The sequence below is a fragment of the Erythrolamprus reginae genome, chromosome 2 (genome assembly GCF_031021105.1).
Source record: "Erythrolamprus reginae isolate rEryReg1 chromosome 2, rEryReg1.hap1, whole genome shotgun sequence".
NCBI lineage: Eukaryota > Metazoa > Chordata > Lepidosauria > Squamata > Dipsadidae > Erythrolamprus > Erythrolamprus reginae.
This window is the reverse complement of record NC_091951.1, coordinates 149044229-149051841: the sequence shown is the minus strand read 5'-3', so window position 1 is coordinate 149051841 and position 7613 is coordinate 149044229. Positions and strand designations below refer to the sequence as shown.

The 7613-nt window shown below is 40.8% G+C and overlaps 1 long non-coding RNA gene and 1 other non-coding gene across 2 annotated transcripts; both read left to right on the top strand.

Moving 5' to 3' along the window:
* The first annotated feature begins 241 nt into the window (after positions 1–241).
* On the top strand, positions 242–7164 carry LOC139161120 (uncharacterized). The gene is made up of 6 exons (XR_011558071.1): positions 242–469; positions 1287–1349; positions 1614–1760; positions 3317–3641; positions 5695–5847; positions 6644–7164. It is a non-coding gene; the product is annotated as an uncharacterized lncRNA (long non-coding RNA).
* Positions 1451–1533, top strand: LOC139163331 (small nucleolar RNA R38). The gene has a single exon (XR_011558481.1). It is a non-coding gene; the product is annotated as a small nucleolar RNA R38 (small nucleolar RNA).
* Positions 7165–7613: the final 449 nt, after the last annotated feature.

The following is a 7613-nucleotide window of genomic DNA, read 5'->3' as shown; positions in this document are numbered from 1 at the left end:
ACACTGGTGCACTTATGCACGCCCCTTACTGAGTGGGTTTGTTTGTTTGCAACGTATTAACAGAACTGCTAACACAACGCACCGTGACCAATCTTAAAGAACACGCACTACATCAAGAGTAAGCAAAGTAGGCTCTTCTATGACTTGTGGACTTCAACTCCCAGATTTCCTGAGCCCTTCAAGTCCACATGTCATAGAAGAGCCTACCCCTGCACTACCCTAAAAAAGAGGACTATCTGCCGGAGACGAAGCAACCACATTCCCGCAGCAAGTTCCTGCATTAGAAAGGCCCGCCTTCCAAAAGTTTGCAGATCCACTAAAGGGCCCTCTTCCCGAAATACCCCTCCCAGGGAGTTGAATGAGTCGCGCGAGAGACGACGAGACTTCCATCCCGCGCGGAGGAAGTAAAGACCCGTCTTGCGCAGGCGCGAGTTGATTATCACCGCTTGAGCGACGCGGCGTGATGGCGGTAAGGCTTTGACTCTTGCGGTATCCAGTGCAATCCTTTATTCTTCTAAGAGGATGCGGGACCGTAGTAAGGACGGGGAATGGGGATGGAAGCGAGAGGGAAGATGCATCGGTTGGACCGGCTCCGTCTGCCGCTTTTGTTATTTTTAAGGTTAAAAGAGTTTCGCTTCCAGGAGCTGGAGAAGTCGTGCGCGCGGGCGTTTTCTGATGGTGCGGGTAACTGAGATTGCAAAGATCCCGGCGATTATTAGACGGCAGCAGTCAGGAATAGACTTAGTGGTTGCCTTGTTTCGTGCAGGCCCGATCTATAATAGCCCACTGGTCTCCCAAAAACGAAATGGAGGGCAGATCTCTGTATTATGAAAACGCAAACTTAATTGTTTCTTTGGAAATATCCATGGGGGGGGGATCCACTTTATGTTTTTATTGTGCCACTCTGGACCTTCCTTTAATATAAATATAATATAAATTTAAATAAATAAATTTTGGGCAAGTTTCCCGACGGTTTAAAAACATGGTGGGGTGTTTCATTTTGGTTTTTCTTTTTTGAAGAAAATGGGAGAGGATAGGTGACCAGCTTTTGTTCATCTTAGGAATAGTTGTATATCTTTTGTACAATTGATATGTGGATTCTTCAGGTCAGCTCTATCTCCACCCACGTGTGTGATAAGAAGACTGCAATTCCATAATTTTTGTGCACCTGAAGGGAATTAATTTGCAAAAGCAAATCATTAAGAGGTTGTTCCTCAGCATGTCTTGGGTGTCTGTTCACGAGTATAAATGAAAATATAATTTATTCCCTAATTTATACCATACAGCCCAGAAACATCTCAAGTCTCTCGATTGGAGGACATGACTCTCCATCAACTTGCACGCATAAGGTATGTTTAAAATTCAGTAGGGGGTCAGTATTAGGATTTGTTTGCTGCTCAAAAAGACAGATTTGGGTTGGGTTAGTAACTTTCATCAAAGGTATAAAGAACTGAGCTACTGATGATACAGAGTTATCCCTGTCTGAAAAGAGAAAGTTATTCTTTTTGTGGAATTGTGGATACTGAAGTTCAGTCCTGGAAGATATTAAAAGCAAATGATAAAGCTTTAAAAAAATAAAGCTGTCTCTAATAATATGTCTAACTGATCCTCAGGTTGCAAGATTGCAAGTATTTGTCATGGAGTCAACCAAGACAGGAATGCAGATGTCATATATCTTTATTGTGAGCTCTAATCCCAAGAAAATTCCTTTTTGGAGCAAAGAGTGTTTGTGATGCATCTCTTCTGATCTACATTCCAAGGTATGTGTGTGCTTGGATGCTCTTGAGGGCAGCAGTTAATGAAAGTTGGACACTATTAAAGCAAAGAACTGCCATTTTCAAATATTTGAAAAATGTGAGCAACCATGCTTGGGGGGGGGGGGCGGCAAATGCCCAACTGCTCCAAACAGATTTTCTTTTTGGCCTGAAATGTTAAGAGCTTTAGTCTGAGTTCAGTGGACTTAACCCTGGTCAAGAGAACTCTTGAACTTTCCACTTACTGGGTAATTTCCATTTTAAAATTTTGTAGTCATTCTGAAGATAATTAAAATTTGGAGTATTAATCAGAAGCAGGAAATAATGTTTCATGTTGGTAACTTGCTGGAATACTCTTTAAACACATCCAATGTGATGCATTCTTTTTCTTTGGAGAGTCAATAAGGTGTATGTATATATTACTGTGCTGCTTAAGGATTAAGAACTTTTAATTTGCTCCAAATTATACTTGCATGATCTTGAGTGACTTATTGGCAGCTTGTTCAGGGCCATGTATATTAGTTAGGTTAGTTGATGAAATCAAATTGTGTTAGGTTTACAGAATTCTTATATCATAATTTGTAAACCAAGTGGTAGGGTGTAAACATTGCATTGAGGCAAAACAATTTTGGGGTTTTCTGGTCCTTCATGCAAATACAGGTAATCCTCATTTAACCACCACTTGTTCAGTGACTATTCAAAACTAATGTGCTGAATGAGTGGGATTTACAACCCATACTCATGGTTGCAGCATTCCAGTGTCAGCGTAATCATACGATTGTGAGTCAGGCATTTGGCAACTGGCTTTGTGGTCACCGTTTTTAACCTTCACTGCCAGTTTCCAACAAGCAAAATCAAAAAAGGAAGCTGGAAAGAATTCACAAAAAATGGCAATCCTGTAACTCGGAGACACTTTAACTAAATGGAATTCACCTATTAGTAACTGAACTTGTGGAATGGTTATAAGTCTGTTGTCATGTGACAGCCTGCTTTATAACTATCCAGCTTAGCAGGGAGGTTTCTGGTCCCAGGTACTGTTGGTAGATGTCCTCACTTGTTTGTACTAAGTAAGTCCACCCTGCTTTAGAGTTTCAAGATCAGACTGTGTTAACTTAAGAATACTTATTTCTCCAGCTGGATTTTAAGTGCCTTTCGGCTTTTTGGCACTTGTTTATTCAAGCCTGTGATGTGATGTTATCCCTGTCTGAAAATTCAACCATGAGGGAAAATTAATATCAACTGAGGCTATTCACCAAGGAGTGGTCTTCTGTAGTTGCATTGCATTGGCATCCTTCAATTTGGGAATGGGCCAAATCTGGGCTGGTTCTGAGAAGAAAAACATTTCTAAGTCAAGTTTTCTCAATGAATTTCAGTTGTGAGTTGGGCAATAGCTCAGAATGCCACTGGCCACTCCAGTTTACGTCTCCCTCTCAGTCAAATGATCAAGGTCAAAATCCATGCTGCCAGTCCTGTGTTCTCATGTTGTCAAAGAGTGGACAATCGAGTGAAATTCATATGTCAACTGTATTTTTATCTCTTTCTCCCCCTTTAATTTCTTACAGCTTAGGTATAAATTGCCCGCTTAAAGAAGCAGCAAGGTGAATTTGGAGCGGATAACAACAGACATGTACCTGGAAGGCAAAATCATGAAACTGTCTCTCATTTACTTTGGCCATGTCACCTGGGGGAATTCACTGGAGAAAGTAATGATGTTTGGAAAAGTTAGAGGTAAAAGGAAATCAGGCCGCCAAAAAACACTGGCTGGATACTATCAAGGCTGACACCCAAACAGAGCAGGATTGGATGATGTAGAGAGACCTGGCCCATAAAATCGCCAAGGATCTGACACAATTGAATGGATGGCATCAACAACAACAGATCTATAAGGTTTAATACGTTTATTAAAAGGTTTTGGGGGGGAAGGTTTTAATAAAATATTATATATACATTAACTTGTTTTTTTAATTATGGGTATAATCAGAATGCAGCAGGAAACATTTCGGCAATATTGGTTGGTTTTGAAAAGGGCTGAATCCTTTTCTCTGTTGAAAGAATGTTTCAGGCCATTAAAAGATTACACAAGGTACCTCTTGTCCTGTAGTTTGTTAGCAGTCAGGTCCATCAAGGAAGCCCTGAGACTTTACTATTGGCTCTGCCCCTTCATGTTCTCAGGTTTAAGAGATGTGCTATCCTTGATCCTGGATGTGAGGTAGCTAAGTGAATTACTATGTTTTTCGGAGTATAGGACACACCTTTTAACTCTCAAAAAGAGGGCCAAAAACTGGATTATACTGAATGCTGCATCAGACATACCCGGGTGGAGGGAGTTGACATGACGGTAGTAATAGCCACAAAGGGTGGGAACAGACAGTTCATTGTTGGTATTCCAGGAGATTGATCCAACCGCCAATCAGATAGGTGAAAGAGGTCTATGGAACTGATAGCTGAGGACCCCTGCCACGCCTTACCGTCTAAGCGGTAGAGAGTGAGAGCAGCTGCTGCCACTGTTGGGTGCCTGAAATGAGCCCTCCCCACTGCTGCTGCCTGAAAAACATTGCTGCCCTTCCTGCACAAAGCCTGCTCCCAGACTGCCTGAGGAGCTGCTGCCCCCATTGTGTTCTAGGGAGCTGACTAACAGGGTAGGAAAGGAGGAAAGGCACGCAGGCGACAGGACGACACCCTGGGCTACAGCCAGAGTCAGCAGCAGAACAACCACGTGCACACTCATTTGGATTGCAGGTATATTTGGCACAGGGTGACTAGGAAGGAAGGAAACTGTTTCCTTTGCCTGCATCCTTGCACTTTCTCTGCTGAAGCTGCCATTTCGATCGCTTCTGTTCTGCCGGTTCCAATAGGCAAGAGAAATGCTGTAACTTCATTATCTCCCCTTTTGATTTTCCTTTCCTGAATCTGGTGATATGGCTCTTTGTAAATAGCACTGAGAAATTCAAAGAGCAAAGGGGCCACAATTAACAGGAGGACTAGCTCAGGAATGGGAGTTGAAGTTCACAAGTCTTAAGTTTCCAAGTTTGAAGACACATGGGTTAGAGATTAGAGGTGCAAGGGTCTTTTAAGACTTTTAAGACTATTAGAGGGATGAACTACAGGTGGTGCAAAATGCAGCCACGCGAGCAGTCGTGGTCATGCCAAGGCATGCCCTTGTTTCTCAAGCACTCCATGAGTTGCATTGGGTGCTGATTGGTCTCCGAACACAATTCAAAGTGTTGGTTATGACCTATGAAGCGCTATATGGCATGGAATCAGATTACCTGTGGGCCCATCGTCTGCCTTATGTATTCCAGTGACCAGTTAGGTTCTACAGAGTTGGGTTTCTCCAGGTCCCGCCAGCCAAATAGTGTCGTCTGGTGGGGCCTAGGGGAAGAGCCTTCTCCGGTGGCCCTGGCCCTCTGGAATCAGCTCCCCCCAGATATTTGTACTGCCCCCACCTGGCCTGAAAAATGCATTTCTGCCGATAGGTCTGGGGCCACTGAAATTTTAACATAAGTTAGATTTCTATGTTTTTAGTATTGAGACTTTTAGAGTATTTTAATATTCAATTTCTTCATGTTTTGTAATTGTTTACTGTTAGCCAGCCTAAGTCCCAGGAGAAGGGTGGCATAGAATCTGATTAGTAAATGTATTAATAAATAAATAATAAAGTGCGATTTGGGGAGTTGAAGTCCACAAGTCTTAAAGTTGCCAGGTTTGAAAACCCTTCGATCCGTAATCACTAACCCCAGGGTCTTCAAACCTGGCAACTTTAAGATTTGTGAACTTTCAACTCCCATTCCTGAGCTAGCATGACTGGAGGGGGGATTCTGGCAGTTGAAGTCCATAAAATTGCCAAGTTCAAAGTTTAGGGTGAGTGTATTTGTGTATGAATGTATGAACATGGTTTCAGCTAAAGTGCTTATAAAGGAAACATTGTTCTTTCTTGCAGAAAAATGTCAAAGCCAAAAAGGGAAGCATATAAAATCTCTTTCAAGCTGGAAGTCGTGAAATATGCTGAAGGACAGAAGCGGAGAAACATTTTGGACTGTCTCCAACTGAAAAAATGATAGAGTGGAGGAAACAGGTGGATCAGATGCAAAAGGTAAAGGATAAAAGTTCACTATTGGAACGCTACAAAGAAAATCTTTACAAGATGTTCTATCGATGACATTACACCCTTGCCAGGCTTGCTAAGTTTTATCCCAGCATAGATGCTACATGCTGGAAATGCAAAAAAGAATTTGGAACCTACTACCATCTGTAGTGGTCATGCCCAGTGGCACGTAATTATTGCTTGAAAATTAAGAGATGGATAAAAGAAATATTGCAATGCGATCTAAGGCTGAAACCAGAGACCTACCTTTTAGGGATTGTTAGAGGGCAATACGCAAAATCATACTACTACCTTATCATCCACATAATAACTGCAGGGAGACTAGCATACACAAAAACCTAGAAGGACAATAATCTCCCAATAGATAATACGGTTATAAGTAGACTTATGGAGTGCGCTGAAATTTCCACGCTCAAATTTGAACTACAAAATAAGCAAGAGAAAGATTTTTATACAATTTGGGAAAACTTTTACAAATGGCTTGAAACCGGAAGGAACAACCAACAAATAAGTAAATACTGTAATACATTGACATGATTGATAATTTCGAGGGAAGTGCCCGTTTAGACTTTTATTTACCTAATAAACCAGCAAAGTGGTGTAAAGCAGCAGTCCCCAAACTACGTCCCGCGGGACGCATGCGCCTTGCCGAGGCCATTTATCCAGCTCGCGGCGGCACATGAGATTTTACACCTAGATATAAGTTCCTGAATCTCCCGTCCATTCACCGCGGTCTGCTGCTGAGGGTCTGGTGGTGGCAAAAAATAATGCATTTGTTTTATAGAGAGAAATTGACTCCAATTGGAACAAAAATAAGCTGCATAAAAGAAGAATTTTCATTGAAGAATTAGGAAAATCCCTAATTAGACCATGTATTGAAGCCAGAACAGTGAATTCCAGAGCTGAAGGAGCAGCATCCATTATGAAGAATATCTAGCAGCATGATCCAGAAAGAGACTCCATGGCCTCCACCAACACAGCTACAGAGAAAAAAATGGGGAGATGTAGCCTCTGTCCTCCTTCCAGTGATAATAAAATTAATATTACTTGTGCTAGGTGTAAAAATATTGTTTGCAAAGGACATGCCTCTTATTTTTGTGATGAATGTAAAAAATAGAACCTGTTGTCAAACTTTTTATACATACAAACTTTTTGTTATTTTTCATTTGTTTTATAAAATATGCAGTTATATTTAGTTAGATTTAAAGTTACATAAGCATGTTTGTTATTTGTGTGTAGAATACAATAAAGCAAACAGCCCGTGTTACCTTTTTCTGAGCAAAATAAATAAGCGTCATATTTTCATTTCTTTTTTCATTTGTTTATGATCAGGAATGTTCAAATTAGATCCCACTGCTAAAGATATTCAAAAAATTTGGAACTGGCAGGCTAATCTATATATAAAGTGAAATAATTGCACACAGCTGGTTGGCCGGGGGAGGCCCTTTTCTGAGCAAAATAAAAAAATCATTTCTTTTCATTTCATTTTTTATTTGTTTATGTTTAGAAATGTTCAAATTAGTATGCCAAAGATATTCAAAAAATTTGGAACTGGCAGGCTAATCTATATATAAAGTGAAATAATTGCACACAGCGGAGAGGGAGGCCCTTTTCTGAGCAAAATAAGCATCATTTTTTTATTTTTCATTTCATTATGTTCAGAAATGTTCAAATTAGTATGTCAAAGGTATTCAAAAAAATCCATATTTTGCAGGCTAATCTATAAATTGAAAAAATTGCACACAGCCGGGGGG